The sequence below is a fragment of the Rutidosis leptorrhynchoides genome, chromosome 11, assembly GCF_046630445.1.
Source record: "Rutidosis leptorrhynchoides isolate AG116_Rl617_1_P2 chromosome 11, CSIRO_AGI_Rlap_v1, whole genome shotgun sequence".
In the NCBI taxonomy this organism is placed as follows: Eukaryota; Viridiplantae; Streptophyta; class Magnoliopsida; order Asterales; family Asteraceae; genus Rutidosis; species Rutidosis leptorrhynchoides.
Genome location: NC_092343.1, coordinates 376,540,094 through 376,546,247, shown reverse-complemented (window position 1 = coordinate 376,546,247; position 6,154 = coordinate 376,540,094). Strand labels below are relative to the sequence as shown.

The 6,154-nt window shown below is 35.8% G+C and overlaps 1 non-coding gene across 1 annotated transcript; it reads right to left on the bottom strand.

Annotated features, from left to right (window-relative positions):
- Positions 1–858: 858 nt before the first annotated feature.
- Positions 859–965, bottom strand: LOC139879037 (small nucleolar RNA R71). The gene has a single exon (XR_011769891.1). It is a non-coding gene; the product is annotated as a small nucleolar RNA R71 (small nucleolar RNA).
- Between the last annotated feature and the right edge of the window lie 5,189 nt (positions 966–6,154).

Below are 6,154 nucleotides of genomic sequence, written 5' to 3'. Positions count from 1 at the left end.
GAGCCAAACAGTACTCAATTATATTGAGACCAAACGAATCCTGCCCCTCTGCTGCATCTTTTGGCTATTCGAAACGTGGGCAAAATCAGAAAAGTCTATTAATTTGATAACTTATATAATTTTTCTTATTTTTATAACTAATAGGATATTCAGTGAATGCACCGAGCAAAACGTTCACCACCTTTTGTACGTTCACCACCTGTAACTCGATCAAGACATCTAGCAAATATTGTCGCCGTTGATTTTTCTTTAGAATCGTCATCCAGTCGACCAAGTACTCCAATTCAAATTTCCGATAATCCATTTTTTGAACCCGACCTCACAATTGAGAATCCGGAAAATATTCAGGGATAATTCATAGATCCTGAACTATTAATCTTTCCTCCAGAACCACCAATCATTCAAACGGAGATTGTCGAGGAACAACCCATTAAATCAGAATCCTCTAGTGATTCAGATTCAACAAATTCAATCATGGAAAATCTGAAACCTCTAAGTATGGAAGACAGAATGCGAGCTAAACGCACTGGCCAAGGTCACGCAATTACTCAACCTGACATTAATGCGCCAGATTATGAAATCAAAGGACAAATCCTACACATGGTGACAAATCAATGCCAATTTAGTGGTGCACCGAAGGAAGATCCAAATGAACATCTTCGTACCTTTAATAGGATCTGTACTTTATTTAAAATCAGAGAAGTTGAGGATGAACAGATATATCTCATGTTATTTCCCTGGACTTTAAAGGGAGAAGCCAAAAATTGGTTAGAATCGTTACCTGAAGGAGCGATTGATACATGGGACGTTTTAGTTGAAAAATTTCTTAAACAATTCTTTCCGGCATCTAAAGCCGTGAGACTTCAAGGAGAAATTGTTACGTTCACACAGAAGCCAAATGAAACTCTATATGAAGCATGGACAAGATTTGGAAAATTATTGAGAGGATGTCCGCAACATGGTTTAGACACTTGTCAAATAGTACAAATATTCTACCAAGGATGCGACATCACTACAAGAAAAGACATCGATATAGCTGCTGGTGGTTCCATTATGAAGAAAACAGCAACTGATGCTTACAAAATTATTGATAACACTGCTTCCCACTCACATGAGTGGCACCAAGAAAAAGATATCATTAGATCATCTAAAGCAGCTAGAGCCGATTCTAGCCATGACTTTGATTCCATTTCAGCAAAGATAGATGCTGTCGAGAGATGAATGGAAAAGATGACTAAGGATATACACTCAATACGAATTAGTTGTGAACAGTGTAGAGGACCACATTTGACAAAAGATTGTCTCAGTATTGAACTAACAATGGAACAAAGAGAGAATGTTTCATACATAAACCAAAGGCCTGGAAATAATTATCAGAATAATTATCAACCACCAAGACCGATCTACAATCAAAACCAGAATTATAACCGAAATGTTCCATACAACAACCAACAAGGTCCAAGTAATCAACAAGTATCCAACAATACTTACAATCAGCAAAGACCTAATTTTCAAAATAAACCACCACAAACCGATGATAAAAAGCCAAATTTAGAAGATATGATATCAAAGCTAGTTGAATCTCAAACTCAATTTTTCACATCTCAAAAACAAACCAATGAACAAAATGCTCAAGCATTTAGAAATCAACAAGCTTCTATTCAAAATTTGGAACAAGAAGTGAGCAACCTAGCAAGGTTAATAGGTGAAAGAAAACCGGGAAGTTTACCTAGCGATACTAATGCTAACCCCCGGAATGAAATAGCTAAAGCCATTACCACAAGAAGTGGTATTACACTTAAACCACCTGAAATGCCTGTAATTTCTGATGAAGCTATTCCTACTCCACAAGAACCACAACCTGAACAAGATAAGGAAAAAGAACCGGTAGTTGAAAAGGTTAATGAAGATAACACAGTTAAGGCTAAATCTTATGTTAAACCATACCAACCACCACTTCATTACCCTAGTAAAATGAGAAAAGAAAGACTTGAAGTCGAGCAATCCAAATTCTTGGATATGTTTAAACAAATAAATGTAAATCTTCCTTTCATTGATGTAATTTCAGGAATGCCTAGATATGCTAAATTTCTGAAAGATCTAATCACGAATAGAAAGAAAATGGAAGAACTCTCGGCTGTTACTATGAATGCTAATTGTTCTGCAGTGCTGTTGAATAAGATACCAGAAAAATTATCTGATCCTGGAAGTTTCACAATTCCATGTTTTCTGGGAAGTCTTAGTTCAATAGAAACATTGGCAGACTTAGGTGCTAGTATAAATTTAATGCCATATTCATTATACGCTAAACTAGACCTTGGAGAATTGAAACCAACACGAATAAGCATACAACTAGCCGATCGATCAGTAAAATATCCTAGAGGGATAATGGAGAACATGCTAGTTAAAGTTGGTACTTTAGTATTTCCAGTAGATTTTGTTATTCTGGACATAGAAGAAGATTCTCGAGTTCCTCTCATATTAGGAAAACCATTCTTAAACACGGCCAAAGCAATAATAGACGTGTTTGGTAAGAAATTGACCCTAAGTATAGAGGACGAGAGTGTTACCTTTTCAGTTGATAGAGCAATGCAACAACCGCAATCTGCAGATGATACATGCTATCATATTCAAACTATAGAGTCACATGCAGGATTGTTAGAAGAATTTCCAGAATTACAAGGAACAGGAGAATGTTCTTTAGGAGAAGGAACTGAACCAATTGATGAAACTGAAATGTTAGCTACACTTATGGCTAATGGATATGAACCAACAACAGAAGAAATTCAAATTCTAAAAGAGGAAGACAGATATCGATATAAATCATCGATAGAAGAACCGCCGACATTAGAGTTAAAGCCACTTCCAAACCATTTGGAATACGCTTATTTACATGGTGAATCTAAATTACCTGTAATAATATCGTCTTCTCTTACTGAAAATGAAAAATCTCAACTTATTTCTGTGCTAAAAGCTCATAAACCAGCTATTGTATGGAAAATTCATGATATTAAAGGAATAAGTCCTTCGTATTGCACACATAAAATCCTTATGGAAGAAGGTCATAAAACGTATGTGCAATGCCAACGAAGACTAAATCCTAATATGCAAGATTTTGTTAAGAAAGAAATTATTAAACTGCTTGATGCAGGTTTAATTTATCCAATTTCTGATAGTCCATGGGTAAGCCCAGTTCAATGCGTACCTAAGAAAGGTGGCATGACTGTCATCACAAACGAGAAAAATGAGCTTATTCCTACTAGGACTGTAACAGGATGGCGTGTTTGTATTGATTATAGAAAATTAAATGACGCCACCAGAAAAGATCACTTTCCCTTACCTTTCATTGATCAAATGTTGGAAAGATTAGCCGGAAATAGTTACTATTGTTTTCTTGATGGTTTTTCCGGATACTTTCATATTCCAATAGCACCCGAGGACCAAGAGAAAACCACATTCACGTGCCCTTATGTTACTTTTGCTTATAAACGCATGCCATTTGGACTTTGCAACGCCCCTGCAACCTTTCAAAGGTGCATGATGGCAATTTTTCACGACATGATAGAAGAATGCATGAAAGTTTTCATGGATAACTTTTCAGTCTTCGGTGATACTTTTGAATCATGTCTAGTTAATCTTGAACGAATGCTTATTAGATGCGAAAAATCAAATCTAGTACTTAATTGGGAGAAATGCCATTTCATGGTTAAAGAAGGCATCGTTCTTGGTCATAAAATTTCAAAGGAAGGAATTGAAGTGGATAGAGCTAAAGTAGATGTAATTGCTAAACTTCCACATCCCACCAATGTTAGAGGAGTTAAGAGTTTTCTAGGGCATGCCGGTTTTTACCGACGTTTCATAAAAGATTTTTCTAAAATTGTCACTCCTATGAATAAACTCCTAGAAAAGGATGCTCCATTCATCTTTTCAGATGAATGTATCAAATCTTTTAATATTCTTAAAGAGAAACTCACTAATGCACCGATCATGATAACACCAAATTGGAATCTACCGTTTGAACTAATGTGCGATGCAAGTGATTTTGCAATGGGAGTCGTTTTAGGACAAAGGATTGAAAAACGATTTCAACCTATTTATTATGCTAGTAAGACGTTACAAGGAGCACAAATGAATTACACAACTACTGAAAAAGAACTCCTTGCTATTGTCTTTGCTTTTGACAAATTTCGTTCATATCTCGTTCTAGCAAAAACGGTGGTCTATACTGACCATTCTGCTCTTAGATACCTATTTTCGAAACAAGATGCTAAACCAAGATTAATCCGTTGGATCTTACTCTTACAAGAGTTTGATATTGAAATCCGAGATAAAAAGGGAGCAGAAAATCTCGTCGCTGATCATCTTTCTCGTCATGAAAATCCCGAATTAGAAGTTCTAAACGAATCGGCCATACAAGACAACTTTCCTGATGAATATCTATTGAAGATAGATTATAATGAAATTCCATGGTTTGCAGACTATGCAAACTACTTAGTATGTGGATTCCTTGAAAAAGGATTATCGTACCAAAAACGAAAGAAATTCTTTAGTGATATAAAACACTATTTCTGGGAAGATCCACATTTGTTTAAAAGTTGTCCCGATGGAATAATACGCCGATGTGTATTCGGAGATGAAGCTAGTCAAATCTTAAACCATTGTCACACAGGACCAACAGGAGGGCATTATGGGCCTCAGCTTACAGCAAGAAAAGTTTACGATGCTGGATTCTATTGGCCTACAATTTTCAAAGACGCACACATTCTTTGCAAATCCTGTGATGCTTGTCAAAGGGCCGAAAAAATAAGTCAACATGATGAAATGCCACAAAATGTCATTCAAGTATGTGAAGTATTTTACATTTTGGGTATTGAATTTATGGGTCCATTTCCAAAATCTCATAATAATCTCTATATTCTCGTTGCCATTGATTATGTATCTAAATGGGCGGAAGCACAAGCTCTCCCAACTAATGATGCACGAGTTGTAGTCAACTTTTTAAAACATCTTTTTGCAAGGTTTGGAACACCGAAAGCTTTAATAAGTGATCGGGGTACTCATTTTTGTAATAATCAACTTGAGAAAGTTCTCAAAAGATATGGAGTAACTCATAAAATCTCCACTGCTTATCATCCACAAACAAGTGGACAAGTTAAAAATACCAATCGAGCATTAAAACGTATTCTAGAGAAAACCGTAGGATCAAATCCGAAGGAATGGTCCATTAAATTGGAGGATGCACTCTGGGCTTTTAGAACAGCCTACAAAACTCCAATTGGAACCACACCTTTTAAACTCGTCTACGGAAAAACATGTCATCTTCCAGTAGAAATTGAACACAAAGCATTTTGGGCTTTGAAGACATGTAATCTTGATTTACATGAAGCCGGACGTCTACGATTAAGTCAATTAAACGAATTAGAAGAATTGAGACATGATGCATACGAAAATTCGTTAATCTATAAAGAAAGAATGAAGAAATGGCATGATAAAAGAATCAGAGGTTCAAAAAAATTTAAAGAAGGAGACAGAGTTTTTCTTTTCAATTCACGATTCAAGCTATTTCCTGGAAAATTGAAATCAAGATGGTCTGGACCATTCATAGTCAAAAGAGTTTTCCCGTATGGAACGGTAGAATTAATAAATTCAAATGTGATTGAATTTAAAGTTAATGGTCACAGAGTTAAACATTACGTACATAATCCGATGGAAGTTTACAACGAAGTTAATCACAATTTCAACACCACAGCTAACTAAGTGTGGGGAGGTTCGAATCTTTTTAGGGTAATATGTATTTCTGTTAGAGTTAGATTTTTTGTTTTCGTGTAGTTCTTGAGAATGGAATCCGAATGGTCTTTCCCTAGCAGACCCTAAAGAACTAGTCTTCTCCCCCCATTCTGATTTTTTATTTTTTTTAGGTTTTACGAGATGAAGACTTCCTGTGAATTAAACCATGGTCTAATGCTACACGCTTTGATCACTAAACATAATAATGACACCCTTCCAAGTGAATTGGTATCATTAATCAGAGGTAAAATGGACGGAGTAAGAAAAGAATCCAGGAACGAAAATAATAAGTTACAGTTTGGTAAAGGAAAATCAAAATCCGCAGCGAAAAGAAGATTACGACACCTTGAAAGATGTCACAAATGCG